This window comes from Arvicola amphibius, chromosome 14, assembly GCF_903992535.2.
Source record: "Arvicola amphibius chromosome 14, mArvAmp1.2, whole genome shotgun sequence".
NCBI classification, from domain to species: Eukaryota; Metazoa; Chordata; class Mammalia; order Rodentia; family Cricetidae; genus Arvicola; species Arvicola amphibius.
Window position 1 is genome coordinate 2,534,305 of NC_052060.1, and position 22,995 is coordinate 2,557,299.

At 50.3% G+C, this 22,995-nt stretch overlaps 1 protein-coding gene across 2 annotated transcripts in view; it reads left to right on the top strand.

The window, feature by feature from the left end:
• Positions 1-22,995, top strand: part of Kcnn3 (potassium calcium-activated channel subfamily N member 3) — a 139,276-nt gene that overhangs the window by 59,158 nt on the left and 57,123 nt on the right. The gene's annotated exons all lie outside the window — the stretch shown is intronic.

The window sequence follows — 22,995 nt, forward strand, 5'->3', positions numbered from 1 at the left end:
CTCATTTCCCATCCCTAAAAAACCAGGCTCTTAAACTCCCTGGTTCTAGCTGTAAAATATGTTGTTCGGAGGAGAACACTGTGTCGTCTGCCGGGGGAAGACAGGGAGGTGAGCGAGGCAGACTCGCAGGCTTTTCTCGTTTTTTAAGAAAAGCTGTCTGAAGCAGACAGGTGTTAATGAGTGTGTTTCTGTGTACATGATGCAGTAAGGGCTAATAACAACACCGGATCATTCCCGAACGGCCGTTGTCAGTTCTGACTGAATCCCACAGGGCTTTCCCTTTCCTGTCAGACATCATTCGAACCCCACCTCTGTCAGTAAACTAGCATGCTGCTGATTCCTTCACCTGCAGCCTCAACAGGACTTCTAGAAACTGTCTGCAGTAGTCTGGAGCTTGCCCGAGTGTCCACAAATCCAGTGGTGTGGCTCACCCGGGGTGAGAAATGGCCCTTCTCTTCTTGGGCTCCTGGAGTCTATAGGATTCTACAGAGGAAAGGAAAGCCTGGGACTTCTGGGTGGGCAGAGTCGGGAGGATTTCTGAGCTGTTTCTCAAGGCCTGGCCAAGGCCAAAGCCCAGGGACACAGCTGGAGTAGAAATGATAGCTCCATCCTTAATGAAGGAGGCCAGAGCCTTGACTTGCCAGGGTACAACACAAAAAGACCCTTCTGAAGACAGCATTTCCCTTCCACACGATCTGAATAAGCAAAAAAAAAATCAAACATCTAGGAATAAGGCCAGGGGAGAGGTAGGTCTTAACACGACAGGCAGAGGGAACCTTGTGGGAGCCTCTAGGATTGTGGACTTCTGCCCGCTGTTGGGAGCTCCATGCCTGCTGGCGAGAGAAGGTGGGTTGTCTCCTGTGGTGGAGTCTGATATCCAGTCCTTGCTGGAGGATCATAATGACTGGATCTATTTTTCTGCAATATTCTAGATACTATCATTATTATTATTATTTGGTGTCAGTTGTGGGTTATGAGGTTGCTCTACACATCTACCCTTGAACTTAGACCTCAAGTCTCCATGCGTGCTGAGCTTAGCTCTGTCCCAAGGGCTACCCCGTCCACCTGCCTTGGGGATTCTAGGTCTTACCTGGGTTCCTTTCCTGCATGTTCTGTGATTTCCTCCCTCTTTGCCCTGCAGAGAGTCCCTTGGGTGGCAGGGAGGCATCTCCTGCTGCTCTGTGCCGGTTTCCTGAGTCACATAGTCTTTGTTTCTGCTGACAGGCTCAATAAGTACACATGACATTTGTCTTCCTCTGACCCAGAGTCCGATGGATCTGGATATAAATTTCAGCTCTGCCTTTCCCTGGCGATACAGCCCCAGGCTAGTGGTTTAAGCCTTTGTACTTCAGTTCTCTCATCGGTAAAGTTGAGTGGAGCTAGTGTCTTCCTAACAGGTTGCCACGACCGGCAAGTAAAATAACACACGAGAGCTGTGGGCGTGGGTGCCATATGGCAGCTCCTGTTTCATCTCATTCACCTAGCCAGGACATGCTACTTGGACCCCATATCCTTTTGGGCTGTCAGAGCTTCAAGCTGTTCTCAGAAGCCCTTCCCAGGTCCCGCTGCTGTTGGCTGGTGCTGCCAGCTGCAGGAATAGCTGTGCCTCTGCCATCTTCCCTTTGCTTCCTCCTGGGCGTTTGCTGTCACCTTAGCAGGCAAGTGAGCTTAAAAACCGGTGGAAGAGCTACGTGTGTTTGAAGTGTAAGGTGTGCCGCTCTTGGAGAGGGCGTTTGCACTGTATAATAGATGAGAAAGAGCTATCTGGGTAAAGAATGTTTCTGGCTAGCTTTTCTTCCAGGGCGTGGGAGGAGCATCCTCCGTCCTGGTGTGGGCTGGGGGAAGGATGAATGTGCTCTTCAGAGCCTCTGCTCAGGCTCCTGGTTTGTGGCTTTCTCATTGATCTATTTCTCTCTAGTGAATGGGCTTAACAGGAGGAGAGAGAGATTTTTCCCTAATGACCAGGATAGAAAAGAATAAAAAGTGACTTTAGGGGTATCTTGGGACCTGGGCTGTCACTGTGTGCTGGGCTGACACTTCATTTCTGAATGTAAAGGGCCCTGCTTCTGTGTGGTAGGAGAAATGGCCCTCCAGTCAGGGGCAGCCAGGAAAGAGGCCGAAGTCTCCACCTAAAGGCACACAGCATGGAGGGGCCTCTCTTTCTCCTTTTCTCCCTGGGAAAAACAAGGCTGGTGCTTGGATCAGCTGGCACTCAGGACAGCTCAGCATGGAGTCCCAGTAAATTGTTTGGAGCAAATATTTCCTAGTGTTACTGGGATCCAGGCAGGGTGTGCTCAGTGGGCCTTGGAGGCCTGTCTTAGGCTTCTGCTGGGAACTGGTGCCCAGGCAGGAGATGGCTGTGTTGGTCTGCGTTGGTCGAGTGATGCTTGTTGACCCTAGGATCCTCCATCCTACCAGGTGACAACCAGGCCACCTCTGGAGGTTTGTACTGGGACAGGAAAACACTAGGTCTTGAGTACCCATTTCTTTGGTGAGAATTTGGATCAGAACAATCCCTTGAATGATTTTGAGCCCTGTGCTACAGAAGGTCAGAGCAAGGCTAAGTGGCTGCCCTGCATTGCTGCATGTTAACCCAGCATGTCATGGTGCTCTTCGGCCCAGAGGGACTGACATCACTTGGCATCAGTGCTGACTGAGCCCTGTGACATCAGCACAGAGAACCCAGGCCAAGGGAAATCAGTGAAGTCACCCTGTGCTTGAATAGGTGGATGGAGGAGAAGCTTACAGCTTCTCCAGGTGACTAGGTGGCCCTCGTGGTTTCGGGCTGGGGCTGTGATCCACCAACAGCTGAGGCAGGGGATCAGCGCACAACAAAGTCCTCCTTTGCTTCAGGGTGAGAGGCTTTTGTGCTTTATTCTCTAAGAGTCAGACCAACAAAGCTGTCAGAAGCAGGATGAAGACAGCAATGACAGGCTCAGAAGCCTGCCTTGGTCCAGTTTTGTTGCTATAACTGAATACCATAGATGGAGTAAGTTATAAAGAGGAGAAGTTTATTTAGCTCACATTTATTTAGACTACAAAGTATAAGAGCATAAATGCTGGCATATGCTCTATAACTGGGAAGGTGTCTTGCTTAAAGTGTGATAGTCTGGTCTTTCTTCCTCTTTTTATGAAACTAACAATGTCACCTGGGGTCTCACTCTTATGACCTCATGACCTCATCCCCTAAAGCTCCTACTTCTAGATACCATTAACACAAATTAAGGAATTGTTTTTTTAAAATACTTCCTCCCTCCCTCCCTCCTTCCTTCCTTCCTCCCTCCCTCCCTCCCTCCCTTCCTTCCTTCCTTCCTTCCTTCCTTCCTTTCTGTGCGCCAGGGTTGAAGATAACCTCGATCCTTCTGTTTCCACCTCCCAAGTGCTGGGATTGTAACAGCATCACCTCACCCTGGTTCTATGCAGCGCTGGGGCCTTTGTGCACATTAGACGTGTACTTTAGCAGCTGAACCACATGCTTCCTCAGCCCAGGAATCGCTCTTCTAATACATGAACCTTTGGGGACACCTTCCCAGCAGGGCAGAGTGCCAAGAGGTAAAAGCAGAGAGTCTTACATGAGTCTGGTACTCTGGCATCCTGCAAACTGTTTGTCAAGTGTGTGGGTAGGCTTCTAGGAGGTTCCTGAAGCTCAGGAATGTGCCTGGGGCACAGCAAAAGGCAGGGAGGGTACATATCAACCCAGCTCCTTTTAGGAACTGCATCCAGCTCTCTAGGTGATTTTGTGTGGTACTTAAGACCCGAGCTTTGGCCTTGACTATGGTTCTATTCAGTCAGCTCTGTGTGAGAATCAGGGACAGAACCTGGGGATACCCGAGGTCTCAGCAGCCATCTCTGGACTGTCCTCTGAACGGCAGAGCAGTGGGAGACCTACTCCAGCCTAACCTGGCCCGAAGCCCTGCCCTGGTCAGCCTTCTGCCCTCCAGCTGAGCCTGGAGCACTTGCCCTGGAGAGGGTTCCACACTCACTAGTCAAAGCCAGGCACTGGAGAGCAAGGACAAGCAGGGCAGAGCTAATCCCACTCTCATGGAACTTCCACTCCACGGGAAGAAAGGGGTCATAATGAGGGGAGAGTCAAAGAGGCCAGAGTACCTGGGCTCGGTGGGGCACACTTGTAGTCTTTAGTACTTAGTACTTAGGAGGCAGAGGCAGAGTCGTGAGTTCAAGGTTATCTTTAGCTACACAAGTGAGCTCAGGGCCACTCTGGGCTATCTCAGACCCTGTCTCAAAGGAAGAGTTTATGTAAATTCTGTAAAGGACAGTGAAGAACAGAACAATGAAGGAAACGTATTGACCAGGGCTGAGGTTTCAAGAGTGACAGGTGTCTATCTTCGCGAATGGTAATTTGGGTATCACAAGATTATTTCTGTTAATATTATTTCCTTTTCCTGAGTACCGAAGTATTATCTCCCCAGGAAAGTAAGGCATAGGGAGATTTATTAACCTCCTCGGTCACACAGCTGGCCAACAGATGAACCATGATTTGAATACACTACTTTGTCAGACTCCTAAATCTGGGCTCTTTCCTACCTTCCTTGGCTGTTTCCAGTTAGAATGCTCGTGTTCTGTTTTTTTTTTTTTTGTTTGTTTTGTTTTGTTTTTTTGTTTTTTTGTTTTTTTGTTTTTTTCGAGACAGGGTTTCTCTGCAGCTTTTTTAGAGCCTGTCCTGGAACTAGCTCTTGTAGACCAGGCTGGCCTCGAACTCACAGAGATCCGCTTGCCTCTGCCTCCCGAGTGCTGGGATTAAAGGCGTGCGCCACCACCGCCCGGCTCGTGTTCTGTTTTTCATGGCTACAAGGTAACTGTAATGTTAGCAGGAGAGGTGAGTTCTGAATTTGGCTCCATTGCTCCCATGGCCCCTCTTGTAGGAAATTGTAAGCTGGATAACCGAGGGGAGCGTCTCCCCTCTTCTGGAACTGGCCTCCTTAGGAACAAGGTGGCAGTGTCCCAGGGCCAGCTTATTTCGGCCACAATCTATCTAACCCTGACTTCTAGGTTAGAAGCTGGGTAGAGCACACCCATCTCCTCAGGCCCTCTGGGCTGGCACACTGGCGTGCCCCCTCCCAAATGTTTTTCTCATTTCCGGTTTCACGGTTGTTTTGAATCCACAGGCTCGTTTCATTCATCACCAGAGCAAGACAGGCAATGGGAAAGACACATCCCGTCCTCTAGCGCCGCCTCATTTCCTGCCTGCGACTGACACTGGAGACTTTGCACACCTTAGGGAGGGTCGGCTCTTCCTGTGGCCTGCACGGCCACTATGCGCACAGTTGCAGGGGCGTGCTCTTCCCCAAGGTCCCAGTCTGCAGACAAAACTCCGGCTGCTTTAATGGACAGAGTCAGTTCTTCAGCTATGACTTGTCTCCCCAGCCACAGATCCGTCACCTGTTCACTGTGAGCCTCTGCAGCCTGTGTTCCTCAAGGTTTTAGCCAGGTGAAAATTCTAGACATGTGTGGATGGGTGCAAGCGCATCCCTGTGTTCATGTGCACACGGTGTCAGTGGCTGACGACAGACATGTGGAGTGTCACCCAACCCTCAGCCTGTTTCTACTGGATGTCCTCCAAAGACTGTAATTCCAGGCTTCAGGAATTCTGAAGAGCCCCGGAGACCAGGGGAGGACACAGTGCGGATCTGGAGTTGAGGCCAGGGGAGGGGACCTGGGCTGGGTTCTGTGAGAACTGCGCATCTGCTAGTACGGCTCTTTGAACACCTTCTTGGTTGTTGCTCATTGTGGCCCTCTAAGGTATTTCTCAAGGGACGTAGGGAACCCTTATTAGGTTTACTTTATTTTTTATTTTCGTTTATTTTTGGCAGTGCTAGGGATTAAACCGGGGCCTTGTGCAACTAGGCAAGTACTCTTCCAGTCACATTCAGCGACTGTCACCTCTCCATCCCGCTCATCACCCTCACTCGGTCTCAGGGTGCTAGGACAGCGGTGGCCTCTGTGTTCTTTCCCGTGACCTCACAGCTGGCGAGCCCTCAAACAGTGCACACATCGACCTTGACCTTGACCTGGCCTGCAAGCTTCCTGCAGCTACTTACTCCTCATCCTTACACTTAGTTCAGACTCTGTAGGATAGCATCTCTTGGACCTGACCCTGCCCGGTGCTGAAGCCACATTCATGTTGCCTTCTCTTTGGACATTCGGCAGCACTGTGGGTTCTATATAGCCTCAGTACTACATTTCTGACCCTTGGCACATACCAGGTCTTCCTGGTTCCAAGGGCCACCCCATTGCTGTGAAGTATCTTGGGTATCCCCACCTTCTGTCTGCCTTGTGACATGGGTGTCTCCTGTGCCCTTGTCTGCAGTGCAGACATCTCTTTCCTTCACTGAGTCCTCCAAGGGCAGTCCTGGCCCATGCCTCTGCACCCCCAATCTCATATGGCATCCGGCAGAGTAGGGGCTTAGGGCGTGCCTGGTAAGTGAATGGATTCCCCACAACATCCACACAGTTAGCCAGCCAGCCGTTCATCAGATCTTGGAGCAGAGCCACACCCTTAAAGAAGTTTCTTTCCCTCTGCAGGGACTCGAACGACCATAGGTGGCTTTGCTGAATGACCTCAGGTTCCCTCACTCAGGGGACATGTGCAGAGGTGGCTTTGCTGAATGACCATGGATTCCCTCACTCGAGGGACATGTGCAGAGGTGGCTTTGCTGAATGACCTCAGGGTCCCTCATGTCCACAAAGCACTTGTCTAAATGGGTGACTAGATTCTTTCCACAATATCCAGCCAGAGAAGAGATACAGCTCCCCATGCTGCAAAAGGCAACATACTCCCAGAATTCCAGGGTTTCTGTTTGTTTGTTTTTTCAGTTTCATTTTGCTTGTGTGATAAAAATGTAAATGTCATAAAACACAAAGTCTGAGACTTTAGGACTTCAGCATTGTGGTTCATCTGTTCCCCTGGGCAAGACAGCAATATTTGTTAATGTTGAGATAAGGTCTCACTATGAAGCCCTGTCCTGCCTTACTACATAGGGCAGATTGGCCTCAAACTCACAAAGATTCACTTGGCTCTGCTTCCTGAGTGCTGGGGGAGGGTGTGTGTCACCTCTTATGGGACTTTCAGAGAATGCTCTGTGGAAACATGAAAGATCTGACGTGATGCCTGCGTGCTTCCGTAGCTCCAGTGTAGGCTTCTTAGGGACCCATCCCGTTGTGTGCCCGGCCAGTTGTATATACCAGCCATGAAGACGTGGGAGCCCCTGTGCTCAGAATGGGTGAGAACTTGCTCTCCACGGCCAATGAAAAGAGCTCCCCTACATCTTCATAGCAACTTGTCCTAGGGTTCTTATACACTCATGCAGACATGACTAATCTATCCCACTGTTCTTCCTTGTGAGCTCCTGGGCTACCTCGGCAAGCTGCCCAGCCGGAGGCACACTCTGCTTCTGCGACTCTGCTTGATCACTGGCCACAACTCATAATCCCAAGGGCCTCAGTAGCTACTCAAAAGATCAGAAAACTGATGTTAAAGTCAAAAAGGAGACTATAAGTCATCTGCCCTCCACAGTCCAAACACTGTCTTACCCCAGAGGGTCGCTGTCGCAGATAGCAAGGCATCTTGCATCTTGCAACAGGCTAGGAACAAAGCAACCAGTGTTTCGAAGCCTAGGACTGAGTGCCCGCTGGAGTGTGACAGAGGGAAGGGAGGATCGGTATCCACAAATGTGAGCATCAGGGAGGAGACAGATGTGCCGGAGAGCTCCCGTGGAAAGCCTGGTGGTGGTGGGGAGCTGGAGTGGAAAGATGGCTCTCCTTCATCCCAGGACAGGGAACACCCTGGGCAGCCACTGGTCTCCTGTCTCCAGTTCCTGGGCGTCCTGACGCACCCAAGGACTGAAGGAATTATGGAGGAATATCCCATGTGATGGGTGGCGGCTGCTCGGCCATCTCGAGTGTCTGCAAAACAATGTACTCGAGGCTCTGTCCTGTTGTCTGAGGTTTTCTGTCCCATCAGGTCCACAGCCCCAAATAAACACACAGAGGTCTACATTAATTATAAACTGATTGGCCTAGTAGCTCAGGCTTCTTATTAACTAACTCTTACATCTTAAAATTAGCCCATAACTCTTGTCTGTGTTAGCCACACAGACCTTCTTGGGTGAGGCAGTCACATCTTGTTTCCTCTGTGTCTAGCTCACGACTGCAGACTGAAACTTCTCTCTTCCCATAATTCTCATTGCCATGCCTCTACTTCCTGCCTGGTCGCTGTCGCCCTGCCTATACTTCCTGCCTGACTGTTGGCCAATCAGCATTTTATTAAAAATAATACAAGTGACAGGATAAAAGACCATTGTCCCAGAGCACTGTATGGGTCATGACTAGCCTGCGGGACTTTGGCAAATTCTTTCCTCCATCAACTCCCTTAGCTGCTCTGGCCATTCTTGGAACTATTTTATTGGAGCCGTTTGTGTTGTGTGTTTGCCCCACCCACAACAGTTGGGCAGTACTTCCCAACATTTTAAGTAACAGGATTTAATATTTTCCATTACTAAAATTATTAATGATTCATCAATAATTTGAAGTTTTTCTTAATCACACCCATTCATGGTGATCATCTAGTGGCTTGTTACTTTCAGCTGGGGTCTGTCTGTCTTCTAGCCTGGCGGCTTTGTCCTTGGGCTACACTGGAGTCTTCTGCTTGCTACTGATGGCTTTCTTCCTGTGCCCCTTGGGTTCCTCTCCGTCTCTTCTGTTGCTGTAAGGTGCAGCAAGGACAGCTGGGGTAAAGTGTTTTGTGTCTGCCTCTTACAGGCATTTGGGCACCTGCCTGACCAAAAGACAAGCTGGGTGTTTCCTGTCTGGCCTTCTCTCTGGGCAGGAGGAAGGAGGCCACCACTGTTCACTTTCCTGCTGCTGAAGGCTCTGACTTAGCATTCCTGGTTTGCATGTCTGACACCTCACTTGGCGCATGATTTATTACAGTTTTAAATAGCCCTTTCTTCCTGGATTGAACTGTCCATATCCATTTGGAGTGGGAAGATCTGGCCATGGTAGTGAGAATGTTTTTGAGTGCAATTGTTTGGGGGTTCTTGGTGCCGCTGATGCTCACACAGCGGAGAGTGCCCTATGTCTGGCTGGAACCCAGGAGACAGAAGCAGACAGTTGCCTGCCACTTGGATGAAGGACAGCAAGGATGCAGAGAGCCTTTTTGTTCTGTTTTGTCTACATTTTAGAGACAGATCATCCCAGGTGAGGGGAGGCAGTCTTACAAAGAGCCTGGAAAGGGCTTTAGGATCCATCCTAACCGTGCCCCTGTCTCTGTGGTGGGCTTTACCACAGGTCCCTGGCTCTGTTAAGAAAATCCTTCAGAGGGAGGAACACCCCTTGCTTTCTCTTTCTCTCCCCTCCTTCCCTGGGGGTTGGTAGTCTTTCTAGCCAAGTCCTTTTCGCTGTGGTTAGAGTCCCTCTGGGACAGTTAGCTGGAATACAAGATGGTTACAACGACAAAACATGCAAATTCCCTTTCCTCTTACAGAGATATATGTCCCCTAGACGCCACCCAAATTAGCTCATCACATTGTCATTGCCGTCCTGGGGTTATGGTGATGTGAGGGCTGCAGAAATCCTTCGAATCCCTCTATCCTCCGGGGGGAGGGGAGGGGGAGTTCCCCCAGCTTCCTGTGGGCTGTTCTGTTCTGGTTCCTTTTGGTGTCCTGCACTCCTAGACTGGGATCCACTAACAGGTAAACTCCTGAGCTGGTGGCTGGAGAGCTATTTCGTGTGGCCCCAGGGAAAAGGGAGAGGATTTAGCATGGCCGTGAGAGCCTGGCTGAGAGAGGACAGAGGGAGCAAGTCACCTGGGTGATCTCACACAGGGATGCCTACCAGCCACGTCCATGCCCTTCATCCCCCTCAAGATTCCACAGAGAGCGCCACTCACCCATTTTCACTGCAATGGCAAATGCTTCTCTCAATAGTCAATTCTAAACCCTCAATGGCAGTCCCTTGACCGTGAAGCCAGTCTCACCTGTCGAGTTGACTTTGGTTTATTTATTTTTTTCCACTTCCAAGGTTTCCTTGACTAGCTAGAAGGGTTCTTTTTCATTTGGAATGATAGGAAAAGATGAGATTTCTGAGGGTTGGAACCATTCAAAGAGTGAGAGTTAGCTCCTAGGGGAGGTGTGTCTTCCCTTCCAAATTCAGACAAACAGTTGAGAGGTTTCAAGAATGCTCCAGAAAACTATACCCCTATTTGCTTGGCACCAGGAGAACATAGTAGTCAGTGTACAAGTACTTAAGTCTTGGGCAGAGCTTTAGGTTGTCCGGAAAGCGCACAGCAGGGCTCTTGCTCCTCTTGAGAGTTTCTTGAAAAAATGAGTGAGAGCCCCTTCTTCTCGCTGTTCTTTACCACAGCACAGTCTGCCCTCCTCCTGTGTGCCCCTCCCCATGTTCCCTGCTCAGTGCAGTTGTCTCTGTGACCACACTTGGTATGGGTGTTTAAGCACCAGTCCGTAAGGTTTCTAACCCACATGCTCACAGCCGGGGGAGGGGGTGTATTAGAACCGGGCACTGACCCACTCAGTGGTCAAGGGCAAACACCGTGTAACAGCCGGAAATGGACAGAACGGACTGACCACGACTCCTGCCCTGCAAAAGCTTTCAGTGTAGAGCAGGAATTACAGTTAAATACACCTAATATAAAACTTGCCATCTTTACCATTGTTTTTTCGGCAACAAGGTCTCTTGTATCCCAGGCTGTTCTCAAACCCTGTGTGTAGCCTGGGAGGAGCTTGGACTCCTTACTGTCTAGGATTCCAGGCATACAGTGGTGCCAGGTTTATGCCACTCTGGGATTAAAGCCAGGCCCTTGTCAGTGCTAGACAAGCATCCTATCAACTGTGAAGCATATAGTCAGAAGACATCCATTCGTGAGGGAGTGAGGGGGTGTGTGGGAGGGTCTGGAGGGAGGAAGGGAAAGGGGGGAAGAGATACAATGATAAAAGGGCATTGTTGCTAGGTTAAGCCATCCCTTCCCCCTACAGCCCTTAATCCCTAGATTAAGTGTGGTTAAATCAAGGACTCAGAGATGAGAGCCAGCCCTGAGTTATCTGAGGGCTCTTATGACCACAAAGGTTCTTGTGAGCAGGGAAGCTTGGCCACAGAGGAAGATGTGGTGGGTAAAGCCAGAGTACCAAGTGCTGGGAGAAAAGACTGGGAGGAAAGGAAAGTGGGTACCTTCCAGAAACCAGGCCGGGAAATGCATCCCCTCAGCTCTCCCAGGAGCGGCCCTGCTCACTAGTCCAGCCAGGCTGAGTCATCATCTGGGCTCCCAGACTGTGAGACAACACGTTTGTGCTGTCACTGATGCCACGGTGAGTCCTCACAGCGGCCACAGGAAGCAGACAGACAGACAGGCTGAAGAGGACAGAGCGGGGTCAGTCCAGGCTAAGTCATGAGCAGCTGTGTGCTTTCATCTCTTCGCGCCCCGGCTTCCTCATCTTTAAATACCAGGGCTCCCACAGAGGTTCGTTAAGGGTATGGAGTTAATATTGCCAGCCACAAACGCCTGGAACCCACGGGGGGATGATCACCAAGGACTGAGTTGGTGACTTGAGTGTGGTCACCCGTGAACTGGAGCAGGCTGGGGAGGGTGGCAACTTATAGAAGCCTGCTGGTTGAGCACACTAAAACGGAGCACAGAGGTTTGAAGGGGACCCCTCCATTCCCTGTCCTGCCATGTGCTTCCTCAGAGTAAGAGTCAGGGCAAGCACATCTCTGAAGCTGTATTTCAACGCTGACCAATTTGCTTATGTACCAGTGAGCTTAGCGAATGCTGGGAAGCGCGTCAAACCCCTGGTTCCTGTGTCCCTCCGAAGACCCGAGTTCTCAGAGCAGGTCTGTGAGCCCTGGGCTGCTGCAGAGGGTAGGACAGGCCAAGAGGGGGCATCACCTCCATGTACCTTGACCTTGGAAGGATCTAGAAAATATGGCTGTGGTTTCTACTGTGCTTTAGTTAATTTCCAAGATGGTCAGAAACAGTTGTGATAGATTCATCCCTGACATCTTCAGGGCCTGGGCCAGCCTCGTGGCAGCACCTAAGATTTCTGTGGGATGCTTTGATCATCACATCTGAGTTCCATCCAGCTTCCCTCTGAGGAGAGGAGCAAGGAGAAGGTACCATGTGGCCCTGGAAGCAGGCTTGGCCCTTTGGATAGGGAATTCTGGGATACTGGATATCGGAAGGTAGGCTGATGACGTGGAGTGGCCCATGGGTTTCCAGACCTGTGAGGAGGGGCTGGGCAGAAGGCTCATGTGGGCTGCAGAGCGGAAGTCCTGGTGTGTGGGTCTGGGGCAGTCACAGTCACCAGCACAGTGGCCAGGCCCTGAGTGGCAAGGAGCACTCCCCTCTGCCTACCACCAGGGGGGCCAGCCATCTGCTCAGCCTGAGCCTTACCTCAGGTGTGTCCGTGTATCTCTGGGACACAGCTCTGAGCTCCAAACTCAACAGAGTTTCCTCTCTAACTCCATAGAGCCTGGCATTGGAGCTGACCCAGAGAGGCCAAGGGGCACTGTCACCTGGGTGACTGCTGACTTTCTCCAGACCTTCTCCAGGAAGAAAGGGGCAGAGGACAGTGGCCGATGACCTCAGGGGTCAGAAGAGGCCCCTCCTAGCAAGCCAGCCTCCATGGAACTGGGCAGGCTGGACATGCTGCAGTCTTGGGAGGCTGTCAGGGCCTGTGAGGGGGCAGGCCTGGGAAGAAGCGCCAGGGTTTATTTCTTATGCATTGGTGGCTTGGCTGGGAGAGGTTGTGAAGCTTACCCTGGGAGTGGCACTGGCCAGCAGTGAGGGGTCGGCTGGATGCATGGAGAAAATATCAGGGCAGGGGAGCATGGAAAGGGTCAATTTCCTTCTAAGAGTGGCCAAACTTAAAATATCTCCAGTAGGCTCCGTGAGTGGCCTTCCCCAGGAGACTTTTGCTAAAAAACGTTTTTATTAACTTTTTAAAATTACAAAAGAAATATTGGTTTGTTTTAGTGCAGAGGTGTTCTCATTATTAAAGGGGGAAAATCAATAGTTCCCTTGATTCCTGCTCTTACCTCTCCATAATGTGAGGTGTCAACTCTGTGGCGGTAGCCAGAGGTGGTGTGCACACCTGTGTGCACATCTGTGCATACTCACACAAAACAGGAACCTGGTGTGCACATCGAGGGACACTTTCTGAGTGCTACTGATCTTGGAAACTGGATACTCAGACTATGCCCACTGCGCAGCCGTTTTCTTTCCTCTGTTTGCTTAGCATTGCAAACCTTTCCTAAGTCAGTACATATAGACCAGCTTCATTTTAAACAGCTGCATGATGTCACCCGTTCCCTATGGATGTGTATTCGGGTTCTTTTCTGGGGCTTAAAAAATGGTAAGCAAGCAGTTCTTTAAGGAATGTTATTTAATTTCTTTATTTTGTGCATTTCTTTATTCTCTTGCCTTGGAGAATTAGAGAAACGGCTAATGGAAATGAGGTACCCTTTCCTTTCAGTCACCTGACATAGTTTGGAACTTCACTGCCTCCAGATCCATCGGGGCAGCCCACGTTCCCTGAGCTTGTGCTTGGCACTGTGGCCATATGGAAACCAGTCCCCAAGGGCCCAGTGTCAGTGAGGGGGCTGACAAGCCGGGGCAGGCACCTTTGGTGAGATGGTCCGGGCAGGAGCCGCTCTGGAGCAAGCTCCAGAAGGAGGCCTTTATTAGGTAAGGCTGTGGACTCGGGGCGCTACCCTGTGAGCTGGAGATGCTCCTCTTGTGTTGCCCTTGTGAGGAATGCATGAGTGAACACGCCCAGACACTGTAGGGCAGGAAGAGTGGACTCAGGTGACCTACAGCCCAGCAGTGAGGGTAGTTCACCACAAACTGTGTGTTCTCAGAAGCTCTAGACATGGGAATGCCATGCACTGAGAAACAGTAGGGGAGCTGGGGATTTGACTCAGCATTAAGAGAACTGGTTACTCTCCCAGAGGTCCTGAGTTCAAATCCCAGCACCCACATGGCAGCTCACAACCATCTCTAACTGTAGTCCCATGGGATTCGACACCCTCTTCTGTGTGCATACATGTGGATAAAATACCCATGTATATAAAATAAACAAATCTTTAAAAAGAGAAATAGAGCCGGGCGATGGTGGCGCACACCTTTAATCCCAGCACTCGGGAGGCAGAGGCAGGCGGATCTCTGTGAGTTCGAGACCAGCCTGGTCTACAAGAGCTAGTTCCAGGACAGGCTCTAAAGCCACAGAGAAACCCTGTCTCGAAAAACCAAAAAAAAAAAAAAAAAAAAGAGAAATAGAGATGAAAAGCTAAGTCCCTTTATTTGATCAGCACACATGTTCAAGTGTCACAGTGTGCCCCATTAACGTACAGTTACTACGTGTTCCTTAGACAGAGATGAAGTAAAGTTCCTAATATGGCGTGAATGGAGTAACCAGGCGGTCACCTGCTCCCTGAGACACCAGCAGATACCCCCGAGGGCTGACGCTTCAGAAAGTCCTTTTGTTGTTTATTTTTAATTAAAAAATTACATACAAATCTATTTATTGCTCATTTGTGTGTACGTATGGGCATCACATGCCATAGCGACTGCGGAAATAGCAGAACAGATTTCAGACGCTGGCGCTCTTCTTCCGCCATGTGGATTCTGGGACTGAATTTAGGTCAGCCATCAGGCAGGCTTCTTGCCCACTGAGCTGCCTCACTGCCTCCTGCCATCGATTGATGGTTGATTGACAGCGTCTTGTGTAGCTCAAGCTGGCCCTGCACTGCCTCCTGTCTTTTGTTGATTTGTTTTTGCCAGGGGTTCACATAGTTTAAGCGGGCCTTGGATTCCTGATGTAGCTGAGAGTGACCTTGAGCTCCCGATGCTCCTGTGTCCACTTCCCAAGGGCTGAAACCACAGGTGTGTGCTCCCAAGGGCTGAAACCACAGGTGTGTGCTCCTACATCTGGTGGTTTATTCTTGTTTTTCTTCTAAGACAAGGTCTTCTCTGTAGCTCAGGCTGGCCCTGGACTAGCTACCTGGTGCTGGCATTGCAAGCTAAGGCCTTCACAAGCTGGTCCTTGACAGTGAGTTGAAGAGCCCCGTCGGTCTCCTGGGACTCCTACTAGGCCCTGATCTCAGCCCCCAAGGCTGCTCAAGGATTCCAAACTTCATGACTTGGCCAGGTTTGAAGACTCTCCAAATGGTAAACAGGTTGGATTACTGGCCTGGTGGCTGGGCCCTCACCCCAACCTTCCCAAAGAGCCTTTCCTGCGTCAAGCCAAAATGGAAACTTAGACACTTCCTGTCTGGAAACCATTCTGCTTACCCCAGACATCACGGGTGTAAAATGATGGTCTTTCACAGCAGAAGGGACTGGAAACACACTCCAGCTTGACCCCAAATGAAACACCATCAGGTCACCAACCCCCCAGCACAGCCTGTGCTGGGACTCAGTGGTCAAGAACATGGATGTACAAGAGAGTGGACTTGGAAGAGTCAAAGCTTGCTCTTCCTTAACGCTTTGACCATTACTCAATCCCCACATTTTCCCAAGCATCAACTTCCCTGTCTGTATAATGGGAATAATAATACCTTCAGAACCTTGTTCTGGACTGAATGAGATAGGTCTGAAAAGCACACAGCTTAGGGCCTGGCACCTAGAGAATACTGTTGTACTCTTTCCCTGCCTCCCCGAAGTCGGGACTGGCACAGTTAACTTCTGGCCATCCTTCCTCAGCTTCTGTTTGGGGGTCAGAGGGACTGGGAAGTCCCCAAGATGAGTGGAGCTGAAAGAAGGGCATTCTGCTGGGAAGGAGCCCTCTGGGAAGGCAGCAAGGGAGTGGCCCAGTGGGCGCGGCTTGCGGTCTGAGTGCCTTGGTGGGCAGGAGGCTCTGGGTGTGCAGTGGCCGGTGGTGGTGGGGACAGAGGCTGGTTCTGAGGACGGGGCCATCTGAGCTCAGATGGGGAAGAGCTCTTTTTACCAAGTGACCTACGAAGTTGAACTTGACCCAGAACACCCCAGGGAAACAACTGGCAAGGTCCAGCCAGGGAAGTTATGTGGTTTGGTTTTGTTTGGGGACATTCACTTTGGCAGCTGGAAGGTGGGTGGAATGGGGCCCTTGCTAAGACTAGGGTGTGGCAACTGTAAGCATTGGCCGGCGAGATCACTGTGGTCTCACTGCATCAGATAGAACTGGACAAACTCCAAACCTACATGAGGAAGAGTCCCAGTGTCTCCAGAAACCCTGGGGAAGGAGGCTTCTTGGAGACCCTGTTTCTCCGGAGTTCACCCCCAGTTGGGTGCTGGGTGGCCTCCATTCCCTTCCCTCCTCTCCTCAGGCAACACTGTCCCGGATGCCTGCAGGATCACACTGTTTGTGCTCAGACGTCTCTCATTTCTCTCCTGTCTTATGTTCACATCGGCAGCATGGCTTATGACGTCATATGGTTCGTTTGCTTACTATTTGTTCCCCTGTAACACACACTCTGTGGCCCAGGCTTCTTATCTACTTGTTTTTGGTGTCCTAGAGCTTAGCGTGAGAGTCCACAGGCAGAACCCAGCATCGTGGATGCATAGATGGTTGATGAGCCTTTCAGAGTGAAGCTCCATGCCTGTGCATCTAGAAACTTACAATTTAAACTTTTTAATGTAGTTGAGAGTTTCCCTGCTGTACACCTGTGCATCATGTGAGTGTAGTGCCCATGAAAGCCAGAAGAGGGCAGAAGATCCCCTGGAATTGGAGCTACAGAGGTTGTGGGCCACCCTGTGGGTGCTGGGAATCCAACTCAAGTCTCCTGGAAGAGCAGCCAGTGAGTCACCGAGCCATCTCTCCAGCCTCGCATCCAGGAGCTTTAGAAGGAGGCCCCAAAGCTCTCATTTCTAGAAGCACACCCCGCCTGTCACAAGCGGAGGAGCTCAGCGCTTTTCCTGCTAGGCTGGTGGGACACAAAGGCCATGCAGAGATCCACATAGGTGGAGAGGGAGGGAGTTGGCACTGAATGATGTTCCCCACCCTTAGCCTGGACAGCTGACTTCCTTTGTCGTATTGGACTTAAGGCTGCAAACTGAATCCAACCCTCATGATCCAGATGAAGAACCTGAGGCCAGGGATGGAGAGAGACTTGCCGGTGGGAGAGTCTGTCCCCAGGTCCTGTTCAGGGAGAGAAGGATTCTTGCTGAGTGAGAGAGAAACATGCTCGTTCTCAACTGCCATTGCTTGACTGTCATTCTCCAAGGGCTGGGATGGGCAAAACGATTTATGGTCCTCACTGGGCGCTGGTAGCGCCACATGGACTTCGGGCTTGAAAGTCCCCAAGGTGCTCCTGTCTATGACAGCAAACTAGTGGTGGTGTCTGCCAGGGCCTCTCAGGAGAACCTGAGTCTGGCTGGGGCAGACGCCACTATAGGACATTACACAAGGCCCGTACCACCAGCTGTGAGAAGTCTGTTTCAGGTAGGGAGGATCTCTTCTTAGAAGGATGCAGAGCAGCCGGGCGGTGGTGACAGGCACCTTTAGTCCCAGCACTCGGGAGGCAGAGGCAGGCAGATCTCTGTGAGTTCGAGGCCGGCCTGGGCTACAAGAGCTAGTTCCAGGACAGACTCCAAAGCTACAGAGAAACCCTGTCTTGAAAAACAAAAGAAAAGAAAAAGAAAGGGAGGTGGGAAGGCGGGAAGGCGGGAAGGAGGATGCAGGGACACAGAGCAGGAGCGTACCACCCCCCCCACACTCCAGTCTTGCTGGTGTTACAGTGAAAGACTCTACAAGGCAGTTTTTTTTTTAATTTTTGCTTATTTATTTGTTTGTTTACTTATTTATTTATTACTTTCTACTCACTTAAATACTTATTGGTTTTCTGAGACAGGATTTCTTTGTGTGCCCTGGCTGTCCTGGAACTCACTTTGTAGATCAGTCTGGTCTCAAACTCACAGAGATCCACCTGTCTCTGCCTCCCAAGTTCTGGGATTAAAGGTGTGTGCTACTACTGCCTGGCAAAATTTTAATGATTTGTTTTTATTTTATGTGCATTATTTGCCTACATGTATGTCTTTGTGAGGATGTCAGATCCTCTGGAACTGGAGTTACAGGCAGGTGTGATCTGCCACACGGGTGCTGAGAATTGGACCTAACTCCTCGAGAAGATCAGCAGTGCTCTTAACCACTGAGCCGTCTTTCCAGCCCTTGATAATTTTTGTTTTTTAGATTTCAATTTCTTTTTCTTCCCTTTCTTCATCTAGTTCCGTGTAGCGTTTGCTTATTGGAGATTTTGTGTACCGTTGCTGTCGACCTGAAGTTCATCTCATCACTGACAGTCAGCCTTGTCCTCAGGGAAACCCAATTAGGGATCACAGTACTTTTTGATGTTGTCTCCATGGTAACCCCATAGTAATGGTGTACATACCTAATATATGTTCTAGGGAGTTTAAGTCTATTTATCTACAAGATATACAAAATAACACATTTTAAGAAAATTTGGGGCTGGGCAATGGTGGTGCGTGTCTTTAATCCCAGCACTTGGCAGGCAGAGGCAGGTGGAGCTCTGTGAGTTCGAGGTCAGCCTGGTCTGCAGAGCGAGCTCCAAGACAGCTAGGGTTACACAGAGAAACCCTGACTTGAAAAACCAAAGATAAAAAAAATGGATTATTAAAAAAATCAAAAATGTTTTCTTCTGCATTAAAAATTGTTTATTTTTAATTTTATGTGCACTGGTGTTTTGTCTGTATGTATATCTGTGAGGGTGCTGTGTCCCCTGGAACTGGAGTTACACACAGTTGTGAGCTGCCATATGAGGGCTGGGAATTGAATTCAGGACCTCTGGAAGAGCAGCCAGTGGTCTTAACCACTGAGCCATCTCTTCAGCCCCTTCTTCTGCATTTTTTTTTTAGTGATGGAAAAATTCTTTGAAGTTTTTCTCCCACAGAAGGAACAGCGGAGAACACAAGCGGTTTCTCCCATACCTCATTTTCTCACTTGGATTTAGAACACTAGAGTTGAGTAAGCATAGACACGTCAGGCTGGCTGCAGTCCGTCCACACAGGGTCTCCCTGATGGCTGAGGACATTTCGTGAGATGATTCTGCTCAGATAGAGAACAGAAGGGCCTCAAGTCTTTCAGACTAGAATGGAGGGAGCAGTGATCCAAATGAGACAGCTCAAACTCACTCTGAAACCAAGAGGACAGTAAAAGCCTTGCTTTCCTGCCTGGGCAGCCACTCTGCCCCCTGCAGCTGCCCTGCGGGAGGCGCCACACTGTCTGGTTGAACTGTCCTGTTCTGAGGTGACCAGATGGCCCTTTGGAGCTGGCGGTCATGAGCTAGTGATGGCACAACTTCTCTGTGAGACAGTCCGAGGAGGAAGAAAGTCACCTCAGTGAGTTGAATGGGCCGAGGACTCCTCTGTGCTCAGGCTGTGAAGAACAGGTACCATGGCCAAAACTCAAGGGTCTCTGGCACATGCTGAGATCACTAAGATCATTTTCTTTGGTACCATCAGTGGCCACTCAGAGTTGGAATTGACCTCTCTGCCCTTGCCCGCTCATCTCCTAACTCCCTAGGTCTGCTAAGGAGCTCCACTATTCCCACGCTCCATAAATTCTATTTTGCCTGTGTTATTTGATCTAATTTTCTAGTGAGCTTCCTCAAACACTTCCAGGAAACACTTTAAAAAATAACTAAACAGTTCGGACAATAACTTTTTAATACTTTGACTTATTTCTTGGTATCTGAAATGAAGAATGCAGAGGACAGTGGGAAGTGGAGAGGCTCTTGGCCATGACCTGCCCTTCCCTGCACTATAACTACGGGGGTGGGAGGGTGTGAATAGGTGTGTGGGTTCTTTCTATAACGTGTGGCAGGAGAACTGAATAGGGAAGTGTCGGGCATGGAAGGCCGTTCACCTGGCTCTCCCAGCATCTACCCAAGTACATGTCAGTCTTAGTGGATGTTGATGGTATTGAGCTTCTGAGAGACAGTAGCCTAAGACAGCACCTGTAACTGGGGCTGGCTAAGCCTCAGTGTGGTGGCTCTGCAGAGCTGCTGCCATGCAGCTGGTCTAGGAAGCCTCACTGTGGTGCCTGGCGCAGTTGAGTGACTGGAGCCAACGAGGCCGAATGTCTGCAGCAAGCCCCACAGAACCCACCTTTAAACCTTGGATGCACTGCATTTTATAATGTCCCGTTGCCCAAAGAAAGGCACTCTGTCAAGTTCACACTCTAGAAGCCAAGAGATAAACTGTGCCTTTTGTGGGATGGAGAGACGATGCCACGCCCACAGAGGCAAGTGGTTCTGTGGACATTTTCTGTAAGACATGCGGTCCTTGTCTCCAAGAGGTGCTGAAGTCCCATCTTGCCCAAGAGGCTCTCCTGTGAGGGTCCTCACCTGCCTCTCTGACGCTAGAGCCACTTGAGACTGCAAACTGGTTTCTGGGGCACGCGTTTGACTCATGTTTCTGTCTTAACCCAGTTGATTCTAGCTGGTTGTTTCATTGAATTGAGTTGAGTTGAAGCAAACTGCTCCGACTTTTCCCTAATCACTGCACATGAGGAATCGCTCTGCTGTGTCCCTCCAGGAGCTCCTGGGGTTACGCTCGCTCTGACTTGGCCTGGAGCAGCCTCTCTCCATCCGAGGGAGGCCATGGTGCTCATGTCCCCTCTGCAGGCTGGACCTCCCTTCTAGAGGAGTGTCTGCTTTTCAATGAGAGGCAGCAAGATTCAGCAATTTAGAGACGGGATTCTCTTCCTGCAGGGAGCAGTGGGCAGGGGCAAGCACAGGCTGAGTCGGACAACACCTCTCCCTTCCGGGGCTCTCTGTGGCCCTGCCTCATGACTCCTCCTGTCATTATCACCCCAGGGCCTTTCCATACCCACCGGAGGCCGTCAGGCTGGGGACCGTTGGCCATTTCCCCTGATTCCTCGGATCCAGAACCACTCAAGATCCCGAGTCTAGGGCCAGCCAGAAGTTCAACAGGGACAGGTGCTTGCCACCAAGTCTGACGACCTGCATTCAACGCCCAGAACTCACATGGTGGAACGGGAGGACCAGTTCCAGCAATCCTCATGAGCATGTCCATAAATAAATAAACGATGTAATAAACATAATAATAGTATCATTTAAAAATGATACTATTATTAATGAGAGATGTTGGTTCCAGGTTAGCTCTAGAACTTTCTGATATTGGAGATCACCTGGGGAGTGTCTTAGTTAGGGTTTCTATTGCTGTGAAGAGACACCATGACCAAGGCAAATCTTATAAAGGAAAACATTTAATTGGGGCTGGCTTGTAGTTCAGAGGTTTGGTCCATTGTCGTCATGGTGGGAAGAAGGGCAGCACACAGGCAGATGGTGCTGGAGAGGCAGCTGAGCATTCTATGTCTGGATCCAAGAAGAGACTAAGACTCACTTCCTCCAACAAGGCCACACCTCCCAATAGAACCACTCCCCAAGCCTATGGGGGTCACACCTCCCCCGATAGTGCCACCCCCTGAGCCTATGGGGTCACTTTCTTCCCAGCTACCACAGGCAGTTTATCAGATTCATCTGGGGATGAGACAGCGTCCTCCATGGCATGAAATATATCATCAGGCCCTGGTTAGTCGTGGGACTAGGAGTGAATCTCCTGCAGGAGTTTCCATTCTGGATTCTCATAAAGCAGTCATCGGCTCCTACTCCTCATTCACCAAAAATCAACTGAATGCCACAATGTGCTGGCACCCTCCCTGGCACTGGAAGTAAGTGAACCAGCACGGGTCCTGCTCTGAGGAGCTCACAGCACCAAGAACACATACATGCCAGGTCGGCGGCACCGGCAGGAAAATGCCTCAGTTTTCCCCAATCTGACACAAGTTAGAGTCATCTGGGAAAAGGGAATTTCAGCTGAGTCACAAACAGGGGGGAGTCATGAGAAATGAGTGGCAGACATCTCTGCCCCATCAGTCCCACCGCAGTGAGGCCGGGCTCACCACTTCAATCAGACATCTAGCACCATTGAGACTCCCACAGGAAAGCCTCAAAATCGACAAAAATAAACACAAGTGGGCCCTGAACCCCAGCAGCATGTACTGAAAAGGGGTACTCACTGAGATGAAGCCGAGCTTAGCCTGGTGGAGAGCACATGAGAGAAGGGCATTTTCCAACACGTGGCCATGGATCCATGGGAAAAACAGCCCCCTCCTGATGGGACCTCCAAATGTTAAGTATCTTCTTAAGGATGACCTTCTCCGCCAGCGCAGATAATCCCAATCAGACCGAATCAGACCAAATTAAAGATGCCCATGTTTAATGGAGTGCTCCTGGGTGGTCCCAGGAAAGCGTGGAGAGGGGAAGAGAGGGAAGGGGAGGCCACGTGAAACCCGGATACCACGTGTTCATTCTCTGGGGGGCAGTTTAAATAGCCTGTGGGAGTGATCCCAACCTTCCCTGGGGAGGGGTTATTGTTTGGCGGGCTTTCTTGGAGGTGGAGTTTAGACAGAGGTAACTCTTAGGGGAGGGGGCTTACGCCAGGAGCTGGGGTGAAGCCACCAGCCAAATATTCCACTGAGGTGATGCTTCCAACCAAACACTGGGTGGGTGGTCCTGACTTGTATAAGGATGAGTGAGCCATGGGAAGCAAGCCAATGAGCAGCAATCATCCATGGCTCCCTCGGATGATGAACTGTAACCTGTAAGCCCAATAAGCCCTTTTCTCCCCGGGTTGTTTCTGGTCCTGGTGCTTTATCACGGTGATAGTGTCTTATTTAGGGCTTCCGTTGCTCTCAAGAGACAACATGGCATGTTAACTCACATAAAGGAAAACATTTAATCGAGGTGTCGACTTACAGTTTCAGAGGTTCAGTTCATTATAGTAGTGGGACATGGCGCTGGGTGCTGGTGGAGTAGCTGGGAGTCCTACATCTTGCAGGCAACAGGAAGTGGTCAGTCTCACTGGGTGTGGGTTGAGCATGCATGAGACTTCAAAGCCCTCCTCCACAGTGACACACTTCCTCCAGCAAGACCACACCTCCTAATAGT